General features: G+C 42.8%; 1 protein-coding gene and 1 pseudogene across 2 annotated transcripts in view; both read right to left on the reverse strand.

The window, feature by feature from the left end:
- Nucleotides 1-26,145, reverse strand: part of LINGO2 (leucine rich repeat and Ig domain containing 2) — a 2,438,702-nt gene that overhangs the window by 203,967 nt on the left and 2,208,590 nt on the right. The window lies entirely within an intron of this gene.
- On the reverse strand, nt 1,252-1,917 carry LOC147728301 (18S ribosomal RNA; annotated as a pseudogene; the record flags this gene model as incomplete).

Consider the following 26,145-nt stretch of genomic DNA (forward strand, 5'->3'; position numbering starts at 1 on the left):
GAATATTGTAGCAGGGCTGTTGTCTGCCATTTTGATTTTCCCTAGCAGATTTCGGTTACTGCTCCTGTGATATAATAGACTTTCATTCTCCGCTTCCATGCAGCGGGACTTGTTTTCCCTTATCAGTTGGAGCGGGCTTCCATCCCAAACTCGCACTAGAATCTCAAGACTGATGGCGTGCTCTCTGCATTCGGATCCTTTGGAGGCGCATAATGTCTCCCTCTCGCTCGCGCACTCGCTCTCCTGCTCGTTCCCTCTCCTTTAACAAGTATCAGTAATTACATGGAGGACTGTTTTGAATAAAATTGAGGCGATGGTACTAATTAAAGAAATATTGCTGCCTGTCATTTCAATGAAGCTGGGGTGAGATAATTACATGGTTCGCTACCACGCAGGAAAAAGGAGGAGGAAACAGTGTGGAAGTTTTTTCCCATTAGAGAAACAAGTGCTTTCTCTTCCAGATAAAAGACTTGCGTACCTTCATGGTAATCAGGATAATGACATTCGGTAACCTTAAGGATACAAAACTACTGTTTTGTGACAGAGACATTTTACACCCACCTTGAATATCAATGTGGCACGATGTGGCAATATTGTGAGACTTCAACTCATTAAACATAAGTACATAGTACTCCTCCTAGAGGTCAGCACAGCAACTACTTCATCTCCGCAGGTAAACTGATATAATTCAATCGAATGGACAAAGATTCTTGAATTTGTCCTGCCAAAATGTCGAAATTTCATGGATTTCACAATATCTTTTTGACTAATGGTGTGAATTTTCTCTTTGACAAATGTTGTGAATTTTCTCTTTGAAACATGACTGTTTTTTACATTCGACAGATTTAGCTAAATTATTTAACCAAAATGTGACTGTTGCAAGAAGATTTCCCAAATACATATCACTGTGTAAAGTAGAGCTGTATCTCAGAGGGCAATGGGCATTACACTAGCTCCCAGATAAACAAAGTAATCTGTTCAAAGGTCTGTATATTACTCACCAAGCATGCTATTGCGCAGATTAAATCACCTTTGAAAATTATTGTTCAGAACGTCTTCACTCTGCAAGAGAATATCTCTTGACGTTACAATACAAAGGGAGCAGAAATTGGATGTTTACCACTGGAACTTGTTCTCTGATAACCAGTTCCTCGGACAGTTGACTTTTAATTGGCGTGCTTGCTAGGAGGAATGTCTGAGGGAGACAATACTTTACAATGCAGCAAGACTTGTGGAGGGGACACCAAGATTTAGTAGCATCTCTCCTATTTTGAGAAAACTGGCTTCCCTTTAATGCAAGATTCAGTTTTAAGATGCATAGTCTAATTATAACTCTTTTTTGCAAAGACCCCACTAAACCATCCAATCGGTAGTAGCGACGGGCGGTGTGTACAAAGGGCAGGGACTTAATCAACGCGAGCTTATGACCCGCACTTACTGGGAATTCCTCGTTCATGGGAAATAATTGCAATCCCCAATCCCTATCACGAACGGGGTTCAGCGGGTTACCCGCACCTGTCGGCGAAGGGTAGACACACGCTGATCCGTTCAGTGTAGCGCGCGTGCAGCCCCGGACATCTAAGGGCATCACAGACCTGTTATTGCTCGATCTCGTGTGGCTGAACGCCACTTGTCCCTCTAAGAAGTTGGACGCCGACCGCTGGGGGTCGCGTAACTAGTTAGCATGGAGGAGTCTCGTTCGTTATCGGAATTAACCAGACAAATCGCTCCACCAACTAAGAACGGCCATGCACCACCACCCACAGAATCGAGAAAGAGCTATCAATCTGTCAATCCTTTCCGTGTCCGGGCCGGGTGAGGTTTCCCGTGTTGAGTCAAATTAAGCCGCAGGCTCCACTCCTGGTGGTGCCCTTCCGTCAATTCCTTTAAGTTTCAGCTTTGCAACCATACTCCCCCCGGAACCCAAAGACTTTTGTTTTTTGTAGAAATAACGTTGTCCTTGCTCTCCCTAGTGCCGAAAGTCCATACTGGTAAGGTTGTGTGCTTTAGGAAAAGAATATGACAGAACGCTGCATAGGATTTAAAGTCCAGTTTTGAAAAATGGACACTAGGATATTGCCTTAGAAACTAGTGGGAACATCAATAAAATAATATGGTTTTTAAAATAAATCATATTGGGGTAGGTAAAAGGACCAACTTGTCCTTGCTCTCCCTAGTGCCGAAAGTCCATACTGGTAAGGTTGTGTGCTTTAGGAAAAGAATATGACAGAACGCTGCATAGGATTTAAAGTCCAGTTTTGAAAAATGGACACTAGGATATTGCCTTAGAAACTAGTGGGAACATCAATAAAATAATATGGTTTTTAAAATAAATCATATTGGGGTAGGTAAAAGGACCAACTTGTTTGATAGATTTAAAAAGTAGGAATGGGGTTGTCTATACTAACCACCACCTCCTGCCCTGCACCTTGCACCGGCTTCTGGACCAAGATGCATCAAGCATGAAGCCCTGTGCATTGTATGTAAAGCTCGGTGTGATGGTCACCCCAAGTTTGTAGCTGACCATCTCAGATTTCACAAGTCTACCTGGTGCTTGAGACCAGCACACAATTTGAGGCTCTTTGTTTTTGGCCTGGAAAGACCCTGACTGGGAGACAGAGCCTATTCAGTGTAATTAGCTATGCTCTTGAATTCTCTTTCAATAGAATCTACAGGAACGCTTAAAGGTTAGGAGAACACTAAAAACACAGCTCTGTTGTCAACAGTGGATCCTATACTGCTATTTGTGATTGTGTTTGGGTCTCTGTTCCGGCCTGATAGCCTATATCAGTCTTTCCAAAACCAAACCAATACAAATGAAAAAAAACAAGTGTGTCAATTAAACAAATCCCTAAATCATATCTCTGCTAGACCTCCATACAACAATCTGGTTACTCATCTCTACTTTGGGCTGGGCCTAAGTTCTCAGGTATGTTACTTTGACCTAAGGGATGCAAAACATATGTGTGCACCACAATTTGGGGAAAACGTGACTTGCTTATTTGGGGTGCAGTTACTTGAATATCCTACAACTGTCAGACCCACCCTGAGAACAATGTCAACAATATTTACCTACTACAGAAGTATGACCAAGTTTGAGAAAATATACCAACAAACTAGAGTGGCATCAATCTGCTACAAGAAATATTATCTACTGAGGAATGCAAGAGAGGGTAAAATAGCACATTAGGAGAATTTTCTTCTAACAGTGAAAATGACAGTCTGTGCCTTGCACCATGTACTCTCTAAGCTCTTCCTACAGCATTCCACATTCATAAATAGGTGCAATAAAGCCTAAGGCAACCCAGAGGCAACTAAACTTCTTACATATATGGTGGGTGAAACTGTGCAGGCCAAAACAATTGGATCTTACCCATGTAACTATGAATGGTGCAAGGCAATAAAGTAAAGGGTTCTTACAACCAACATTGGACTAGCCTATGCATCAATCAGGCAGTTTCCAACGGGTTAGTCTGATTAGTTAGTATATGGGCCATTGTTTTGGCTATTTGCTAGCCTGTTTTATGGTTTGCCTGACTCAATTTTTACTGTTTACTTGTGTAGCATTAAAACAATCATTGCCTGTAGGGAGCTCAAATCGAAGCGGTCCCCCATACCTTGCAAGAGACTTAAACAGCGGACTTTACAAGTTCAAAAACTGCTTCAGCTCGCAAACATGGGACACTTTTTTAGTTACCAAATTCGCTAATGGATACAGTTTTATATTGGCCCTGGGCTTATTTTCTGTCCCAGTCCGATCACGCTGAAAAGTCTAACATCAGTAAATTAATCAGAGAAGAAAATATTCTGGAGGTCCCAGGCATGACTGAATATCGAAAGTAGAAATATTGCGCTATAAGAATATTGTGGACAAGATATTGAGCAGCAAATATTGTAAGGTAAGAGCGTACAGAGAAAACATAGTTTTACTGTTCCTAACTCCACAAGTACGCACCCGAACAATATATATCGTCAGGGCAAGTACATGTGGTTAGGGGTATCAAATCTACACCTTTACTTACCTTTCGATATTTTTGTTTAGATATTTTGTCTTTGATATTTCCGTACCTTGATATTCTTTCTTCAATATTCAGGGTGTTACTAAAGCTGCAAAGTGACAAACTTGTGGATGAAATGCCAGAGGGTGGTAGTAGGGCAAAGGTTCTGCTAACATTGGAAAGGAGAAAACAACTCTCCCTCAACTGTGCAAACCTCTTGATTTGGCGGAGGGAAATTTGCACAAAATATGATAACATTGAATAGTATGAGAGCGGAAAGGCCAGAAATTCCACAAGTACCACAGAACCGTAATCACTTGTGATCAACACAATAAAAAATGCAAAATTGCTAAAAAAACGAACTGAAAGGTTCGCATGCTGAAGACAAACTGAAAGATCTTAAAGGAATTTCTCTTCAAGTAAGGCGCCTGAGGGGCGACCTGATAACCACCAAACATATTGAACAGGAATGATAAAAAAGTACAGTTTCGGAAAGGTAACACATATTCACTCACGAGTTACTGGTTTAAGACCAGTGAAACCGTTTCAGACAAGATAGCATTCAAAAAGTTTTAATCGCCATAACGGTTAACTCTTTGTTTTCCAAAGAAGATGCTTATGTCCTCCCACTCATGCCCACTTGTTGTCGTTTGAGTTTGTTGCCCTACATATGGCTTCTTGTTCTCTGTCAGCTTCACCCTCTTTTCTCCCGCTCTCTCCTATGAAACTCCACCAATGTCAGTCTCCTACACTCGTTCATGAACCATGGCCTTTTAGCACTCAGTTTCCATTTGCTCCTAACAAACCCAGGAGTGGCTGCACTGTCACATTTATGCTACAGAAAACTAAATAAAATGTGATGAATAAATTGCCATCGACTTACCAGGTGACCCGGTTCGAGCCATCGCAATAAGGTTTCATAGCACGGTTCCAACTGAACTTTTCCCGTGATCCAACCGGTCTCACCAGTCTTTTCCACCAGAGCCGCCTTCTGAAGATCTCCCATTCAGAAAGGGGCTGTTCCTGTTCAATATGCCATGAGTCTCAAGGTGTTGGTGTGCTTGGTTTACAGTGCAGGTCATTGCCCACTCCCTCTCGGACGTCCAATGGCACACATAAAAGATCCCTTGTTAGGTTCCCTGACAGCCCTAGGGCGGGTTTCTTCATGGCCTTTGTTTCCGACAGGGTGAGGATTGAATGACAGGGTGTGCCTGGTTTCAGTGACGAACAAAGCCCTTGCCACAAGAGGACGGCCAACTGTTAGTGTGCATCATGTGGTCTATCCGGTGAGCTCCACAGAGCCCTTATCAGAATGAGTTATTTTCATATCTAAGAACCTATGCTAAATGTAACCAATTGTAGACAACCATTAAATGGAGGGCTGTGCGAAATTTGTGAAATTACCTTTCGCGTAAATACAGGAAATTTGAGATCGTTTATGTGAAATTACGCAAACTGCAAACCCAGCATTTAGCTTTCTTTTTAGCACAAAATGCATCATTCTGTCCATTTAAGATGTGAGGATGCATTTTACACTAGTAAATAGCTGCTTGCATTTTTGTTTGTTCACATTGTTCCTATGATCTCACAATAAGATTTTTTCCTGAATGGATGGAACATTTTTTGTCGATGCGTAATGGTGTCATTTTGGCCATTTTGTGCAACAAGTGAAATGCTGGATATTTTGCACGAGTATGCCAGTGCAACAAAAATGTAACCCAGGCCGGTGGCCTGCAGAGCCTTGGGATATCATCTGAAAGATACTGAAGTCACTTGTGGTCAGTTAAGGTCATGCAGTACAGTCAGTGTCAATCCAGAACCATAATATTATGCAGAATGTTGTGCAGCTTCATCTCATTTTGTTGATGTTCGTTCCTCCTGCAGTTCACCTCGGTGGTTTACTTTAATCCCACTTTTCACATTGCATACAATGTCAATGCTAGCAGGTACAGTGTTAGCATATATGTGTACCAATGTTAATGGTATACCCAACCCTATAATGGGTGAGCTTAAGGTTTCTCTAAAATCCATTGAACTCACGAAACTAGTGCTTTAAATGGGCCGGTACTGTCCGGTACGGAGTACCAGCACTTTTTTATTTTGAGAGGAAGAGTACCAGCACTTCTAAAGAGAAATGTAATACTTTTATTAGGAAAGTACTGACACTTTTCACAAATAAGCAGGTACTCTGAAACAGAGTACCTTCACTTTTATTTTTCCATTTCAAACACTGCTTGAGACCAAATAGTAAAACAGTCAAATGGAAAGCGAAGCTTCGCTGGCACGTGCTTATAGCTAGGAAGAATGCATACATATTTACTAGCTTGTTTTGCTGTTACTCTGGTCTCTCCTTTATTATGTTGGAAATGCTCAACAATTGTTTGTTCACTGGCCTCAATTATGGAGGTCTGGCCATGCTGGGAGAGAAAGAAATTACACGGAACGAGGAAACGCTCGTCTGGCAGTACATGCGAATTGGGACAACACAAGTGTCCTAGTAACGCAACAGGGCTCACAATAGAATTGATTTCCGGTGTGACGAGGTGGTCTGCTGGTACGAGGGGCTTTGGTGGCTACCGGTCACTGTGTGTACAGAGCAAGGGTCCAGACAGGTGGATTAAAACCCCATGCCCTGAAGAAATTGCCTCTATGACATACAGGCAATGAAACACGTTGGGCCATCATTAAATGGTCTGCAAGCATGCAGTTTGATTTTACTTTGAATAGGTCCACAAGTTCAGAATAAAGTGGTTTGGTGACTGTGTGGCCTATCTCAATTTTAACTTCAAGGGGTTTATTATTTTTGTTGTCAGCAGACATACACGTTTTCACTTGTTTTCTGGACACCATTATTTTTTGCAATATAGCAACCGATGATGAAAAACTTGGGCACGACTGGTGATAATTAACCAGTAAGCTCTGTTGGTGTTACGCATGTGAGGTGCTATCTTGTGTTTTTCACAATTTTTCCACAAATTGATTTGCAATGTTTTGTCTTGTGTACACCTGTCAAAGTGGTGGGTATTTGTGTATAACACAGTGACTGTTAATTTGAAGGTTAGTTTTATATTAAATAAAATTACAGGGCTAGCGTGAGTAGGGACAATACCTTAGAAATATGAAGGATTGTTGTTGGGGTAGAAAATTAATTGCTACTCCCACTAAGGAAGTCAAAGGAATCAAGTGCCCTAGTTGATTAGGTCTATTTGTTTTTGTTGGTTGCATTGAGTGGAGGGCGACCTGATCAGTTTTCCCTCTATAGCTCCTTTGTTTGTGTAAGAGAAAGAAATGACAACAGGTCTTTCTGTTCAGCTGGGGCAGTTGATTGTCGCCCTTAAATATGAAGATGCCTGGAGGTTTCCACCTAGTTGCGGATTCTGATCCGCTGATCCCTGTGGAAGCACTCTTTCAGGTCCTGTTGCCAGATGGGGCATTCAAAGCAAAATGAGAAAGGAATAGCATCTGTTACTACGCATGCTAGCACAATGTTTGGCTTAGCAACGCAGTCAATACCACGACTGTGTTGTTACCACGAGTTCCATTACAACGCAAGTCATTACAACGACTTGCTTTAGGGAAGCGGTGAACTTTGGAATAGTTAAAATTACTATTCCAACTCCAGTCAGTGTATCAAGAGGGAAGGCGTTGGACATAAAATCCAACATCAGTCCAACACAGAATTTCCAAAAGCAAGTCACTGCAAAGACTTCTTTTGCAATGGAATTCGTGGTAACGTTGCAGTCGTTGTACTGACTGCGTTGTGAAGGCACTACATTGTAATGAATGTGTATCTGCGTATTTAGCCTAACCTACTTGAAGAATATCTTACTGGGTGGAACTAATCTCTGGCCATGTGATTAGACGCCTTCTTGAGGAAGGACTGTCTCAACCTATCCCATTTCCGGTCTTTTTAATTCCGCATGAAAAGATGTATAGGAGAGGAGTCAGTTATGCCAGCCCTAAAACTGGAATCTGTTATGTATGTACGTATGTATGTATGTGAGTGACTGGAGGGTTTCGAGATTTTGGTAGCGGACCTGGACCGTTACCGCCAATGTTTGGCATTTGCAGCTGTTGGCATGTCTGTTCAATAAACGCTAGACATACCCTCCCCGAGTTGTTAATTCAAAGCCGACGTAGGCCTTTGTTGGTGACTATTACATCAGCCTCGCGCCTTCATAATCTCTTTCCAAGTGTTGAGCTCGAGACTAGGGGCGCTTCCTTCCCCTCTCCAGCTCCAATGCCTTTGAGCTCAGCAGCGCAAGGAAAGGGAAAGATTTTTCTTCCAATATCGACCCGTCCTTGATACAACTTGTTTTCTTTTCATTAGGGCAAACGCAGCAAAATTAATTTGCTCAAATTTAATACGTGACCGTCTGCGTTTCCTGTAGGGTTTACAGCAACAATTGATTGGTCTTCTCATTTGATACAGAAAAGGAAATCAAATGAATAAGGCCATCTTGGGAAAATCAAACTGTAATAAGAAACTATTCCTTTGACAATTGCCAGGGGTATGGATGAGAGATCTTGCGGAAGAGGTTCACGGGCAATTCGAGTGCTCTACACGACTGTATGAATATAAGCTGGCTGTTTCAAGGTTTCTTACAATAGTGTACCTTCTAATAGGGTCCCTCTTTTTGTTTATAATATTTTAGTGTCATTGTAGCTGTATTCATGTTTTACTCTTTTTCATATTTCAGTTTTTTGTAGTGGAAACTGGACCCCACGAGGCACCTGAACGCTTGACACAAAAACACCCTCAATATAGAATCAGCTACACAACGAAAACGAATAATTTACAACTCAGTTTCCATTAGATAAGATTCTACAGCGTAAAACAATGTATAGCATATTGCAGAACTTCTTATGTGAGTCACATAAAACTGTTTGTACAAATGTGAGTCACAGGGGTGAGGGGGGACAACACCTAATATAGCTACCCCTCAACGACGCCATATTGAGTAGTTTGACTCTGCAGTGGAAGTAAGCTAGAGCGGTCTAGCTCTCTCTGAATGCTGTTTGTCCAAAAGTATATATGCACCAGTAAAGGTTGAATACTTTAAGAGTTTAGAAAAGGCCACGCAATATTTTTGATCTCCAATTGTAGTGGGCCCATATGGGCCTTCATGCTGGTAAACCACTTTGGCTGTTGCCTGGTATGAACTGGACCCGCCTGCCTTGCCTTTTGTTTGAACCGTCTGTGTAAACTATTTGGCTGTTTCTATGCATGTTCGTAGGGACAGTAATCCAATCAGCTGTAGAGCGAAACCAATAATATTTGCCACTGCAAGTCACCCTTCTGGGAAGCGTCAGTACAAGGGCCCAAAATGTAATGAGCGTCCGGCCTGTCGCTGCTGTCTGATACCAAAGATGGTAGTGCACTCTTGAAGCAGATTTTTCACGCATGGACATTAGGGGACATGAAAACATGCCATGAAAAGATGATTTTAATTTGGGGGAAATGCAGCACTTCCTTGTTGACTGTTAGAATGCCACATTGTTTCAGAGGTCATGCATGTAAATTAAATGTAAATATTCGCGAATACTCTAATATATTATTGGGTTATTAAAATACACTGTTTCTTTTTAAGGTCCTAATTTTGAGTTTACAAAAAACCACATATTGCATCTTCAGGGGGCTCATTTTTGTTTTGGTGTAGTAGCGCTTTGGCACCACTAGAGGGAAACGAATGCATTTGGTATTTACAAGAAGTGGGGTCGGGGCTCGAAATTAGATAATGTGTCACATTTTTTTCGTATAAAAATATTCCTCACATTACTATGAACTACGGTGTGGTGCATATTTGATGGAAATACCACACTGGTCTTCTTTTAAGTGCACGGACACCTTACAAGAAATTAAACGCTTGGTGATGGCATTCTCGTCAGCTAAATATTGTTTTAGAAAAATTATCGAACGCATAGCCCATTCTGCCTCCCCTGACACTAAAAAAGAAGCAAAGTGATGATAGGCTAGCCCTGTTTGCAGACCTACTGCCTGCCATTTCAACGCGCCCCCTCCTGCAACAAAAAAATCCACGTCTGCACGGGTGGACTATGGTGCTCAATGTGCGGGGTGGGGCGCGGGGGGGGGGGGGCACCCCGCACACTGGAGCACCATAGTCTCAGTAATGCCTGCCCTCCCCTCCATGCTCCCTAGCGTAGCAAGGCCTCAGACCTGCCCCACTCACCAGTGCAGCAGCAGGAAAAAATAGCTGGCAACTCTACATATCCGGAACATTACCTACTCATTTCTGATCACATTCTTATGGGGAAGGTTAGCGTTTCCCACAATGATAGGCTTCTCATGCTTGGGTTGATTCTAATATGGCCACAGTGGCGTTAGGTTACTTCCTAATGTGGAATGACTACCAGCGGCGAATGATCTGTCATCTAGTGAAGTGCTATCAGGGCTGAAAAAGTTAAGGGGTGTTAGGAGGAAGCAGCAATCAGTAGATAAGGTGCAGTGCTTAATTTGTAAAATATAAAGTGCCGGGGCCCAAAGTTTGGCTCAGAACTCTGCAGTTCATGCTATCAAAAGTCAATGTGCCACATACCAAGGCTGAGTAGCCTCTTTGCACCACCATCAGACACCCTCTGCCTCTTTAACACACTCTTCCACATCCTTTCTTATCCCTGCTTCCTCCCTCTGTTGGTGCTTTACCATCTTTCTCCTCTTCATAGTCCCCCTTTTTGTGTTTTTCTGTCTCTTACTCTGGATCAAAGTATTTGGAGGGAAGCTGAGCATTGGTCCCAAAATTTGAGTGCGGGTGGCCTCACCAGCAACCACCTGGACAAATTAAACACTGAGAGGTTTAGGCCTGCTGCCTGTTATGTACCTGTTTGTGTGTGTGTGGATGGGGGGGGGGGGGGATTCCTAAGCTGCAACTGCTCATGCTGTCCCTATCTGGTGTGTGTAGGAGTCATATACTACTGCTACCCACGCCCTACATATTATCTGAGGGAAGCTTGCACTGCTCCAGGCCTTGAGGTTCATAAACTCTGACTGTTTGTGTGTGTGTGTGTGTGTGAGAGAGAGAGAAGCCTGCTCCGCTCCCACCTTCACAACACATGTGATTTGTGGGAGTGTTATGTGTGTGCGACCATGTTGCATGTTTTCTGTGTTTAAGGGAAGTTGCAAGAGGTAATGATTGTCTTGCTGTATCTATTCTCTTTTGTGGCAGGATTTTTTTTCACTGCTGCTAACCATTTTACATAGATCTGGCTCAGGAGGATAATGCACTGAGGTTTCAGTGTTAATCCTGGTCTGTAAGTGAGAGAACAAGTATTTTCCGTAGTTCCAGTCTGTACATTTTTAATATGACATAGATGCGATGCATATTTCTTTTTACTTTTTTACTGCACAGAATTCAAACGGGTTTGTTTTGTCAGTGCTAGCTTTGCTGAGGTGCAGCCCTCTGAGACACGCTGCCACATCTTGAGTGCACTTGTATTGTGCGCGCAGCTGCCCGTTCCCTAAAGAGCCCGAGCGAAAATGACCTATTGTCAGCCCCGCTGTGAAGCAGCAGCCATGGACGCTTTTACTCTCAGCCTGGAGGCTACCAGAGCATCAACTCTTTGTCCGTCAGTCTACTCTATCCCCTTTAAAAGCAGATCCATATCAGGAGCAACGTTTCTGTGAATGCGGCCACCACTACCACCACAGCTACACACCACAATACATTTGTAAAACAATTAGTACTGGGGCTCTCGTCAGTAGGAAGCTTGCACCAGTTAATTTCTCCTGTTAGCTCCGCCTAAAACAGAACCAAGGTCTAAACATGAAAGTGTAGGTAGGATGTGGCATTATGGCCAGAGCTGCAGACTTCGGAGCTGGGGAACTTGGTTGGAGACTGGCTCAACATCCTGTCATTCTGGGCAAATCAATTATTCTCCCTGTAAATTAATTTGTCCTTAAGTGATGCTCTTGAAAAGCGCCTCGGTGTTGAGCACCAGAAACCACTGGCTCAAATTAAGCACTGCTCCCCCTACAGACAGCTCAGTCAAACGGGTGGGCAGTGTAAAACTGCATGCCTTTACACTTGCGACCACTGAAGGCGATTAATGGTGGCACTGAGGGTTATTAATGGTGGAGTATGACTACTGCAGTGCAGTTGTAAACAACACTGAACAGGTGTCAATGCACAATAAAAAATTTAGCTTTTTAGGTCTGGTAGAAACAGCTTGGTCTGTCTAGCCACCCTCATGTAATACAAAAAGAATGTTAATAAAATACAGTGGTCTGTTGATCTGTCATTCAATTTTCCTTCTGCCCACTACAGTACACAGCGTGGGGTAAGGGTCAGTCTGCTTGAGACTTTGGGTCTTTGCACTGTGAGTGATGGCATTGTGCCTAATCACATGTGCGCGCCTTCCTAAAATGAGGAAGGTGAACTTCAGTCTCAGTGCTGGTGGGCCAATACTTTGCATGGCCAATGCTTTTTTTCTTTCAATTCCTCATCCTTTATTTTTTTAGTTATATTTGTGTTTAAACTATGCCTTCAACCTGAAGTAATTCAAAGGAAAAGTCCAATTTCTTTGTAGAAATAAGAATCACATGCTCCTGTGATGTGCTCCAAAATTTAAATCTATACCTATACCTGTTCCAATTGCATCTACCTGAGGTGAAGCCCTTGTACTATTCTAATACAATTATATGTGAGGATTATTTCATTTTTATATTTAACATTTTAATTGAAAGCATTCGGATGTCACGCTTAAGAGGAGGCATTCTTTCTTTTTTTCTTCTATTTATTTTTATTGTAAATGCATACAATAAAATAATAATTATGTAACCACTGCTCCTGCTTTCCAAGGTCGAAGAGACTGACTTTGCCAATGCTTATTTGAGTCGGAGCGAACGAAGTGACGGCTAAAATCAGCCTCACAAGTATTGAAAACCATGATCCGGTTTGCAGAGATTTTGAACTTGTCTCTTTTGGTGTGATAGTTATCTTTCCGTATTCAAAACCATCCCAAAATGGGGTTTTGTACAAGAGAATTAGTATTGCAAGAATCGGCAGCACAAGATGGTATTTGAGAGGTCCTTTCTAGTTGTTCTTCTTCTCACCTCATGTCATTGTCCTCTGGCCAAAGTACATATTGATAGAATTTTATCAGTTATAGAGGGATACTTCCTTGACATGGTTCTGTAGTATTGTGTTTAATTATCGTGCCACATAAGTATTGTAGCAAAATATCGAGGTCCAACATTGTGACAAGGTAAGTATGGATGGGTAGGTATAGGTTTACTATACTTAATTCCGCTATGTTTGCTATGATATTATTGGAGCACCACACATCTGTGGTCGAGGCTTTCCAATACAACTGCTTCGATCATTTTTTTTCACCTTCCAAGAGTCAGGCGTGCAATTCACCAGGGCTTCTTCAGTCGAGAGCCAGGCAGTGGGTATACAGATGTGAAATACTGGCATTTTCTCACTATGTAATGCTTTCTCAGCTTTACAAAATAGAGTATAGTGAGAACAGAGATAAACATCTGGAACAAGAACCTGGGCTCTACAGCAGAGAAGATAAAGCCGTCCTCATTCCCTGTAGCTCATGGCAGGGCCAGACCAGCAGTAGCGGGTGTTTCCCCAGGAAACTGGAAGGATTGTGATTGGTGCTGCAATATCGGCCCCCAGTAACAAAAGCTTCATGCTTGCACTCCCGCCTCCCCCGCCCGCGGGGGTGGTGGGGGGGGGAGAAGGAGTGCAAGGGAGGAGGAGTGCAAGTCCAACAAAATTGCCAGAGCTGAATCTTCAGGTGTGGGGCTGCATCCCAGAGGAAGCCGAGGGAGAGCCTGTGACACCATCGGCGATCAAGGACTCGTATGCAAAGCGAACACTCGGGTATTGCATGGAAGCCAAAAGGGCAGATACATAAATCCTTATTAAATTGAAATGAGTAGAAGTGAGAGAAAGAAAGAGCTAGTGAGAGAGAGAATAAGAAATGGAGAGCATGTGAAAGAGAGAAAGAATGAGAGAGAGAGACCCTGCCACCATCCGGGACCAAAGCATACATATGAAGAAGCTTGAGCCATACTTGTAAATACATATGGCAGGTAAATACATTATTATTAAATTGAAATTAACTGAAATTAGGGAGAGAGAAAGAGATTAAAAAATGCTTTAATGGTTGATGTTTGAGAGCATGTTTGGTTCTGTAAAATATTCAGTTGATCATTGCAATGAAAGTGGACCCAAATAAAGTGGAATTATACACTAAACAGCCAATTCCGTGTGGTGAGATAGTCCTCTGGGCAGAGCCAAAGCCCACCCTCGATATTTTAAAGAACTGTTCACAAATAGGTCCTGCAGACATCTACACTCTAAAGACCTAAAAAAAATTGAGTGCTGGCTGCTTGACAGTTCCCAGGTGACCTTGAGCCAAAGACCGAACCAGAGCCGTTTTCACGCGTTGTGGGACGCTAATGTCACCGTATACCTCTTTCTTTCCTGGCAGCGGAGCGTGCCAGGAGCAGCAACTAGGGTTAGCAGAGCCTCACAAAGTCCTCCTGGTGAACGAGAGCTCTAAGGAATCACGCTAAACTCATGGGTACCTGACTTGGTAGACCCTGGAGGTACAGGACACCGCTGGCGGTGAGCAACTTGAATATTCGTAGTAACAACAACGCTTTCCCCTGTTGGCTCTGGCAACCTACTCAGGTGGTCCGCTCTGCTGGTAGGATCTGGGCACAACCTCATCTATTTAATTAACCCCACGAGAGCTAGCGAAGGAGCTGCTCTGTTTGCAACCTAATGGGCCCATCAGGCACAATTAGTACCCAGGCGAAACTCTGTAGTTTGCATCAAAACTCTGGAAGTAAACAATTCCTGGTCCTGAAGGGGGCTCCCGTTCTAATTAACCCTTAGAGGACTCGCCTACCTGCTTTCTACATTTCAGCAAGTTTGCCTTGACAACAATGTTTTTCCACATCAGGCACCGATGTGCCTCTCTCTTGGCCAACATGCTACATTTGTGCTCAGAGACAATAAGAAATTGACTGTAGAGAATTATGTGGCGCACCAAGGGGTAGTACCATGGTGACACCTTCGGTGAGCTTATTTAGCACCTCTCAATTGAAAAAGAAGTCTGTGTTCTAGGATGCTGCTTTTTGATCTCTGTAATAGGCACTTGGGGAGGTAGCTTGTGCTAGCATCATTGTACTATGCCAGTCAGTTGGGTGGTTGGTGCCACGTCTACTGTCTCATTGCCGAAGAGCTGTCTACATTATGCATTTCACCACATTAGATATGTCTGAGTGTAGCTAATTCTAGTATGATATGTCCAGAAAAGCCCTTTCCATAAGGTCTGCAACCTAAGAAGCGTAGAGCCAATGCCACATGTTTATGCTGCTTCTACCTGGGCCTGCATAGCATTTGTTAAAAGTATACTTAAACAAAAAGGGAAAAAAAAACAAATATTTGCTAACTAGAAGTACTGTCATTTTCCCCCCACAATAGATGCACCCAATTTTACATAATGTAAAAGTCATGGAACTTCAGGGTGACTTGCAATGTAATTTTCACGTATGGCAAAGTGTAGTTTATACCATGTAGTGCATGGTCATGCCATTCCCTCAAAAAGCTTAAATATATGGTCTCTTTCTCCATCATGTGCATAAACATGGATGTAAAAATCGAGATTACATGGTGAATGGGTAGTGCAGGACTAAAGTTACCAATATTCACTAAACAATTTGTTGCAAACACATTACATGCAGTCAATAGAAATCCCTTTCAAAAACAGCGGGAGCCAAATTTACAAATGTTTCACGCAACACAGTAGAGCATTCAAAGTTGCAATGCTACATTGTGTGAAGGGTAGATTATTAAGAAGGCTACTAAGATACAGCCAGTGTAACAAAACAGTTGTACCTCAGCACTCTCAAAAATTATATCACTATTTTTAATAGTGTGACCAATTTATTATTACAAAACAGTATGACCGCTCACAGGAAACCAGTCCAAGAAATACTTTCTGCTAAATTCTATTAAATTATAAAAGTGACTATTTCATTCAAGTTGTGATAACCCAATACTTAAGATACAATCCAAAACAGAGACATATATTGTTTTACAAAAATGCTATTATTGCTAGTTGTCCTACGGAGGTCCTATTCTTGCTGTTCTGCTAAGCTTTGCACAGGAGTTCGTTTGAACTTCCCTGTGGTGACATCCGTGGTAGAGGGGTGTTTTTGTATTGTTACCTCGAGTGGCACCAATACTGTTATTCTGATACAAATTTTAAAACATATCGCTTGGAATTGATGTGCTACTCTATATACCACCACTACATTCTTTGTTTCTTGTGAAGATACAGCCAGTGCTTAATCTGTAAAATGATAATGCTGGTGCCCAAAGTTTTCATAGTTTCACAGCTGACGAGGATTGTAGAAAAAACAATGCTGGTGCCCAACGTTTTCATAGTTTCACAGCTGGCGAGGATTGTAGAATACCAAGGCTTCATAGTTTTAATTCATGCTTCTTTCTTCTACCACCATACACTCCCTATCCCCCTTATTTTACTCTTGCATGCTCTTTTTCATTCTTGCTTTTTCCCTTTGTCACTATTTTCTATTTCTCTGATCCTCTTCCTTACCTCCTTTTGTGTTTTTCTCTCTCTCGCTCTGGGTCAAAGTCTGAGGAAGAAAAGTAAGCACCGGTCCTGAAAATGAGTGCTGGTGGGTCTTGCCTGCAAACACTAGTTAAAATTAAGCACTAGACATGACACTGCATTTCTCTCCCCCGTGGTAGGGTGCCCTGTGCCATGCACACACCATTGCACCTTAGTCCAAGAGTGTGTGTGTGATGTCTAGAATATGTTTTGTACATGAAGTATATCCTTCCAGTACAACATACTTTCCTAGACATACTTTAAATATGTGTCATAGTTTTTGTGGGCTATACAGTACAGTAGGCATGGAAAGTTCAAAATATTTGGAGAAAAATACATTTTTCTCCTATGTTACACTTTTTCAGAGGTGGCAAACAGTTTTTGCACAGAGCCCTGTCCCCCCTTTTTAGTAGATAGGGCTTTGTGTAAACAAAAATGGGCATTAGCATGTTTTTGTCCCAACCATTTGCCTATAGCCTGTATCATGGGTTACATGACTAGGTGTTGCTGGCAGTTGGTCTTTGTGTATTGCTCTCAGACAGTGAGACAAAGCGGCAATAGCCGTTGGCAGGATGGGCCATCTCTGGCTTGATAGGGGACCGGAGCTTTCACCTACCATACTTGCACATCAAGAAAGGCTCTGCCTGAGCACACTCTCAAACGATTTGACTCTAGTCTTTTGTGTTCCAAGACAAGCTGGGGCCAGGGCAGGGAGTCAAAACATCGAAAACCTCCAGAACCTTCTCCTACTGCAAAGCTGGCACCAGATATACATATTGGACCCTTCAAGTACACCCCTAGGGATACTACAGAAGAAGGACTTCTGTGCTGCTTAGCTGCGAGAAGGACTGCTACGCTGCTGCACTGCTGCTTGCTGCCTACTTGTTGAGAAGGAAGTCCTGACCTAGAACCGCAAGCATAAAACTTGGCGGTTCAGTCAGCGTTCACTTTCCTGGACAGATTCTCCTTAAATTTGATTACCTGCTGGAGGAATTCTCCCCTGATGAAGGCATGTCCAGAACGGCATTGGGTCATGTCAAACAAGGATAACTGAAGAATGTATGCTTCATATAGTGTGACTATTAACACTATTTTACTGATGAAAGACATCAATTAAACGAAAACTGGATTAAACTGGATTAATTATTTGTTGGAACCTGCGTATACATTGGAAATAACTTACAAGTCATAAATTGATGTCAGTGTGTGCCAGGTGGGGACGTCTTTTCCCTCTCAGGAAGACACTTGATTGGTTGGTCTGATTCACACACCTTTTTCATCAGAAGGCGATACCCATTGGTACCCTTCAAACTGTTTACAAAGTTACCAAGTACTGAACAGGGAGTGCGCATGTCATGATCTTTGGCATAAATACTTTAAACCATGCCTCTAAGTTAAGCCTGACGTCTTTTGCGCCAAGAAACAAGAGGCTTAAGCACAGGTTAATTTGGGGTTGCTTGTGACTTCACGCTGACAGGAAGTGCAGTTTCTGCTTGAATAGGATTTCACCCCCTCAGTCAGTAACCCAGCTTTCAACACAGTTTATAAATCTGGGCTCTATACATTCATGTGTGGAAACATGTAGAGTGTTTCCTACTTTTGTGTAATGAAACCTAGCCCTGCAATAAATAAGCTGCCATAAAAGCCTCCGATCTTCTGACTGTTCATATCAGGCATACGCTGTAAAGCATGGCGAAAGTGGGCACAAATGAAAAGTGATAAATAAATAAACACATTCAGTTGTCAATGAGAGAGTTTAGAAGCTTAGCTTGCCTAATTAAATCTGATATAATATAATCCTACTCTATCTGATATAGGGCGCAAACGTTGATAATTACAAACATGTTCCCAGGGCTCCACATGGGGATGAGTTACTGGGTTCCCAGAACTGAAAGTGAAATAGACCTCACTTGCACATACACTTGTCTCTTCTGTCAGAATTATTTTCAGAGTTTCGGGCAAAAAAAAATTAGTGTCTTCCTCTGGCCTTTGTAGAAGTGGTCTTACGCAGTTGCCAACATTAACCTTAATGTACAGGAAAAATTGTAATTCTGAATAAGTACTGTCACTCCCCCAAGTTTCTCCAGCTACATTCTGTCTGTGATTCCATTTACCCTGCTTGAAGTGGCACCACTTAATGTCAACCCTTAGTCTTTCTTTCGTGTAATCATTCTGAATATGTTTTTAGCACTGTAGGCTATTTACAAGTGAAGCTAATGCAGAATTCACAAAATAGAGTACACAATTCATCCAAAGAACATGGGACACCCAAACATATCCGGATGAACCCTCTCATATTTTCAAAAAGCACGTTGGGCTGCTTAGGAGACTTGCAGAGGAAATCTGGATGCACTTTCATTGTGCGTAGGAATGCTACACAAAAGGTATAGCTGCCAAATCGCAAGGTGCCACTGTGAGACACACAATATCGGCTCTCATTACAAGTTTTCCCTGTGAGGAGCCAATATCACACGGTGGCAGGGAAAATGAGCTGAAAACCACTGTAAATAGTTATTTTCCAGCTTGTTTTTTGAGGGTTTGAACTGCTGACATCCATTTAGGGGCGTAAAAACACCTCAGGACATCTGCACCACCCTTAGCAAGTGTTTTCAAGGGGAGGAGCTGGCTTGGGGTGGGGTCAAAAGTGCCTCATAGGTACTCTTCCACATGAGGCCCACCTCCTTCAAGGCCCAGCTCCATTCTCACACGGTGAGATTATTCTTCAAGTTGGCACGTATGAAAAGGTAGTATAGCAGCAAACGGTTTCTATATAATTTCCAGCATGGCTGGATTCTATTAGATAAACAAGCATAGGCTTTGTCAGTGCTTCTTTTTGTCATTGCGTAAGTAAAACTATATTTTTCGGGAAGCTGCTAGGCCTCCTCAATAAAAAAAAGCATTGGCTAAAAGTAAAAGGAAAATGCTACTTACCAGTATGCATCTGTTCTTGGCATGCAGAGTTGTACACTTAGCATTAGATCGCCACCTGGTGTTGGGCTCGGATGATTGCATGTTGTTGTCGTCTTCAGGTGATAAACACAGGTTACACGCCTTGTGATGGTCGCTGTGTGGCAATTTTGATCCACACCCAGGGCATCTTTTGAATGGTCTCCTTTCCATGAGGTGTAGGCCTCACCACGTGGGTAGGCCCGACGGCCCGCGTCAACGACCGGAATCCAAGTGATGAGGTCGAGTCTATGTATATTGAAGTTAAAGTTTGTTTTTAGAAAGTTTTGCGCGTAAAAGTCTTTGAGAAGTAGATTTTCAAACAGGAGTGGAAAACTTGCATCCGAACTCAGTGGTGGAAAAAAACACTCTAAGGATGGAGCCAATGCCCATGCGCTCTATCGTCCAAGGGAGGAGTCACCTATCTCGTGACTACAAAGACTTCTTCCAAGACGACAACAGCATGCAATCATCAGAGCCCAACACCAGGTGGTGATCTAATGCTAAGTGTACAATCTGCAGCTCATATGCCTCGAACATATATTTTTGGTCTCAAGAAGAGCACATTGTTATAGTAGTCATAAGCACTTAAGGGAACCGCTTTGTGTGTGGAAAAGCTCCTTGTGAAGTGGCAGAATACCTTTACTTATAGTGAAGTTAGCCAATGACTTAAGTGGGCTAACCCTTCGCACATGTTCTAGGGTTTATTGGGTGAAAGAGAAATGTGAATGGCACAATAACAGATAAATAGATGAAAAGGTCTAGCAGAAAGCCATACATATAAGTCATACATATAATTTTGTAAATCAGATCTTAAAACGACCTCACAATGTACTGCAAATGTGCTCACGATGCAGAGAAAAGATTTGCATGGGCAAAGGTGAAGGTAATCTAGGAATCTTCACAGGTTTATTTCATAAAATGTTCTTGGTAAAAAAAAATGCATGCGCCTACCGCGCAATTAATGGATACTAGAGGTTCAAGCGTCTACATGTCATTAAGCAATCACTGTTCCGATAAGCCTCTTGGGATACGAAATAAAACGAAAAACCAAAGAAGGGGCTCAAACGTGGATTCTAACAATGGTGCCCATTGACAGAAAGTGTGATTCCTGCCACAAAAGCTGAAAGAACCTCTTCAAAGAACTGCAAACACTTCACCCTGCTGCAGCTTCCTTTGTTGCTCTGTGAAACTGGCCTCTCACCTACCTTCCCCATGCCATTTCCCACCCCCCTCTGCAGCACATGCACACTGTCTTGCTAAAAGCCTTTGTGGCATCTCAGTTCTCTGAGGTAAGAGATGTTATGAACTGTTTTGCCTGTGCTTTGAATGTGCAAAACTATGAATGCTTAGTGTGACTCCACTGAAACACAGCAAAGACTATGGCGAAGCTTCGAAGCCCACAAGGCTGAGAATTGCTCTAATTTTGATCTAATTAAATCAGAGCTTTTGTGGTGTGCTTTTGCTGCTGTGATGGAAAAAGACCAGTGCGAAGAGGAGAAGGTGAGCAGGTGGTTTCTCATTCTTATATGAAGCATCGTGAGAGATGGCGCATAGAAACCAGATAAATTTAGAGAGTAAAAGGCTGCTTTATTAGAACAGGCATGCAGCGGAAAGTTGATATATATTACTACATATTTTTCTTACCGACCTCGCTAATACAATGTTCAAACTAACTTCACCACATCCATAATCTTCACCCCGAACATGAACAAGGCCCCCAACAAACCATGCAAACTTTTCACACCATCCCTCTATCATTTCATTTGCCCTGCATTCATACACGCCTCCACCATCACTCCCTTGTGCACCCCCTGCCAAGGATTGTCCTGCCAAGTCTCAGCCACTGCGCCCCATTTCCTGATCCTTCAGCATTTCTGCCACCTATGTCATCATTCACAAAAAGCATAAGCTACATCCGTACCAGTAACAAAACATGCCAGTATAATCCTATAGCCATAGAAATAAAAAGAAAATGTTGGGAGGTTAGGGGGATCTACTAACCGCCTGCCTAAGCGGACCACAGCACAGACTCTGCTGCTTTCTCTTTGCGAATAATGGTTACCAAGCCCCTCCCCAGACTTGACAGCCAATCCAAAACCTGTGTGGATCGGACTGCAATACTCACCTGAGAAAAGTCAGGGGTTAACCTCTTAAAGGATGCGATTCCCAGGAAGGAGCCCTCAGTGAGTGTTTTTCAATTGAAGTAGACTGGATTTGAACTCAGTGCTTTCTGCTTGGATATAAGCGCTCCATTTTATATGTTGACTTTTCTGTGATTGTATCAAACAGTGTTCTACTACTTTATTAATTTTTTATATCAGCCTACAAAAGTTCCATATCAAGTATATCATGCTAAAACTATATGGTCAATTTCAGTTTACATAAGCACAAATTTTGTGTTTTTAACTTCAGACAGGTATGACATGACATGTCGATATTTATTGATGCAACATTTATATAATAATAATAATAATCCACTTTTGTAAAACACCAACAATTGCCTGTAAGGTTCTCCAGGCGCTGGGGCCATCAGGAAGATTCCGCAAGCTATTGCCCAGAGTCACATGGTGCTGGGCTAATCTGCCACAGGTGCCGGGGATCAAACCGTGATCCCCAGATTTCAGCGTCAGTCACTCTGGCCGCAGAGCCACACTTCTCCTGTATATAGCACTTACTTTCCCTACCTGGGGCACTAAACTCTTACCTATGTAGGCCTCAAACAATGCAATGTAGGGTGTGTGGTTCGAACTGTGCTGCCTGTGTTTTTGATCATATGTGGCAAGTATTTCCATGTCAACATAATGACCACAGTGGTGTGGCTAGCACGTTGTGGGAAGCTGTGCTTAGCAGTGTGGTCTATGAAGGGATGTTAGAGACAGGCATGCAGTTTCTAATTTTCAGTTAATTGGTACCTTTGAGCAGCCCTGGAGGTCACTGTTTAGCAGTACCAGCTCCTGGAGGGAGTGGTGCGGGGTGGTGGGGCGGGAGAGGAGCAGGATGGGGGGTAGTAAACTACGGCATACGGCCGAACAGAGGTAAGTTAACAAACAAACAAATAAAACAAATTTAATTGAGAGTTCTGCATTGCCAAATGCAATGCAGCACACGCAACAAAAGCCATTCATTTTTTTATTTGTTTACTTACCCCCCTTTGGCCGTATTCCATAGTTTAATATCCCCCCCACCCTGCCCCTCCCCCGCTCCGCCCCACCACCTGCAGCACTCCCTCCAGGAGCCCCTACTGCTGTATTGCATTTCATAAGTTCATAGTCTACTTAGCAGGTTACTGCACTGGCTTGTCCAACCTGACATTTTGTTTAGTTTAGAGGAAATAGATGTGGAGTAAATCTGTACTTGCCTGTATACACATAAATTGACTAATTAATAGTCCAAATTCTTGATATGACATTTTTGAGGGTCGATATATAAACTTGATATTTTTACATACTAATCAGCTGTGGGTTGGTTCCCTGACAGTGAGGGGGTTGGCTCCCTGAGGGTGCAGTGGTTGGTTTCCCTAGGGTGTGGGGGTTGGATCCCTGAGGGTGTGGGGGTTGGTTCCCTGAGGTTGAAGGCTACACCCATGACCTGAAAGCAATAAATAATGCTAATTAAAAAGGAGAGTCATCACAAACAGCAAGACAGGAAGGCCTGCTGGACTGCATGAGATACTGTGCAAGGCATACGTACTTAGATATGTCAGCGGATATAGTTGCCTGCAAAGCTCCCAGTATGGAGGACTACTTGCAGTGTAGCAAGTATGCAATGCTGCCTGCAGGACTGCTTTGGGCACAGGAGAGCTTGTCTCATATACAACCTGTCTGAAGTCAAGCTGTCGAAAGTGCTAGATGTCCATAGGAATTCCTAAACATATGGCAGCATGTGAGTGGGGATACGGACGCATTTAGCTACGACCAGTCTGTACAGCTTTTGGGTGGGCTGCTGGAGTGAGAGGCAGTCTGTAGAGATGTCAGTGTGCAGAGTTTCCTGGAGGATTGATTCTGCATCAATCAATTAATCCGGAATTTATATAGCACAGCTACTCACCGGTAAGAGTCTCAAGTCACTGCATGTGCCACCAGTGCTTTCTGGCTGACAAACAACATGGAGGTTTAGATGTGATTTGCACTGTAGCCAGGCGTGCAATGCCCATAGGGTTGAAAGGGCTTCAGCACCTTCCCTCCCCCTCGTCGGATGTCTCTGCCCGGGCTGCTGCAGCTCATGCTGCGGTGGTCTTGGCTGGGCAGTGTCTGGAGCCTTATCTCTGGTGCACCCTAGTTTTTCACAGGTCTTTGAAATCCCATTTGCATATTTACATACTTTGTAAACTGGTTACAGAGGCTTTGTTTTTGTTTCTGGTTCCAGTCTCCCCTGTCGCTCCCCCCCCCAACTCATAAAAAAGTATGTATTTGTTTGAAATGTGACTTTTCTTTCTTTGTTCCCTTTAATTTTCAGTCATGGATCATTCAGGCAGCCCTAGAACACATTTATATTTGCTGTTCAAAGTATGCACAGATAAGTGCTGAAAATATGCTTTAGGTGACTGCTTATTCTTGTACCGTCTGGGACATCAAAATAATGAGCTGGCAACCCTAACTATAAGACTGGAAGTTTGTTGCAGGATCAGCACATTATTTATTTCCTACACCCTCAATCCCTGATTAATGCCATAATAGCAATAGTTTAACTTATCTCTGAAACCCGGCGCTGCCGTTAATAACATGTTAAATTACTTCAAGTGTCTGGGAAGGCACCCTTCATTCAGACAACTCACTCCTCATTCTTTTCTTTCGCTGCCTTCACTCCTTTCACTGCATTCACAGCAACCATAGCGACCACAAAGCACTCACACTGATCACCATGCACTCATACAATTTACCTACTCACCATACACTGGACAAATGTTCCTTTATGTTTTGTATTCTTTTTTATTTCACTTGTATCAAAAAAACACACACAGGCTCCAACCAACGCGTTTCGTTCAATTCAAAGTGAACTTCATCAGGGCTTGATTTGTACAAATGGTAAATACTCCAAGATTCACATTAATTCCCCAGAGTTCCATATGTTAGGACCATCTTTGCTATACTCCGCCCATTCTTCGAGGGAGCACAGAGTGCTTTATTATTTTGAAGACCTTAAGATATCTGTTATATTTTGGATGTGACGGGTGTGACTGTCCAACGTTACCCTTATACCTTGTGAATCATCTTGTGGGTCTACTCTTGAGCAAATGCCCTGCTTGTGCCGCCATCAGCACTGTATCCCTGAATGCCATTCCTTCTTGTGCGCGATTCCCTGCTTGTGCCCCTGCTGCGCTGTCCTCTTGGATGACCAGTGTGCATCCTGAAGTCACCCTGCCTATGTGTGTGTATTTGAAGAGGCTATCTTGGATCGGGCTCTCACCACGAGTGCGCCGTGAAGATGTTCGTACAGGCTATTCCACATTTTGATGTGACACACATACAGCTTGGTTTAACTTGTGCACATCCCTTACCCTCTATGATACGCACACACCTATTTCGGTGGGAGCCTTTGTTCACACTTATTTTGACATGTGAATCAGTTCCAAGGTGTAAAGTTTGTGTGGGGATTTTGCACATCTATTGCGACATACACACACATCATTGGATGAACTGGGGCTGATAATTACAGTTGATCTGGAGCTTCCTGCATCTTCTGTGGTTCTATACAACACACGCAAGACACGCCGTCAGAATAATGTTCAGGAAATTGGGCGACTTAATAACAGGTATGGGTATTCGATCCAAAAGTAGCTTGGTAGAAACAATTAAGAACTTACTGTCTCCTGTGTGCACGGAGGAATTTGTAAAGTTTCTGGGCATGGAAGAATGTTACCTGAAATTTGCACCAAAGTTTGCGAAGAGAACGCACTGCATTAAGTTGCTTTTGAAGAAAGGAAAAAATTTTGTGTGGTGCAAGAGGTATCGGAGTGAGTCTGAGGATGTGAAATCCAGTTTAGAAACTGCTGGAGATCTAGAGAGTTTCGACACAACTGATGAAACAATAGTTATGACAAATGCCAGCTCCAAAGAACTAGGAGTGGTCCTGTTGCAAAGATCAGGAGGGGTGTGTAGAGCAATTCTTTTTGTTTCCGGTGGTCTGAAAGGGGTGGAAATCAATTATTCTGTGATTGAAAAGGAAGCCCTGGGTGTATTCTGTGCAGTTGGGAAACTGAGGAAATTTCTTCTGAAGCATACATTTGAAATCAAAAAGGATCAAAAACCTCTCAAAGAGTTTTTTCCAAGGAGTGCATTGATCAAATTTCCAGCTATATTTGCAAATAACCATTTCTTTAGCACGGGGACACACCAGTCGGTGTAGCCAGGTGCTTTACAAATGACTTTATTGTTATTATTAAGAAGTGGGTGGTCGCACTTTAGGAATTTGATTTTGATTTGTTCTATGTGCTTGGAGCAAATCATTTGCATACAGACCGTTTGTCGCAAATGTGTCTTGCGCAGGATGGAGATGATAAACTGGTGGAGGGATGTTTTGGAGGGGAAGAGTTTGATGAAGAAGTTAATATGTGTTTGATAACAGAAGGGGTAATACAGGA

This window comes from Lissotriton vulgaris, chromosome 3_1 (genome assembly GCF_964263255.1).
Source record: "Lissotriton vulgaris chromosome 3_1, aLisVul1.2, whole genome shotgun sequence".
In the NCBI taxonomy this organism is placed as follows: domain Eukaryota; kingdom Metazoa; phylum Chordata; class Amphibia; order Caudata; family Salamandridae; genus Lissotriton; species Lissotriton vulgaris.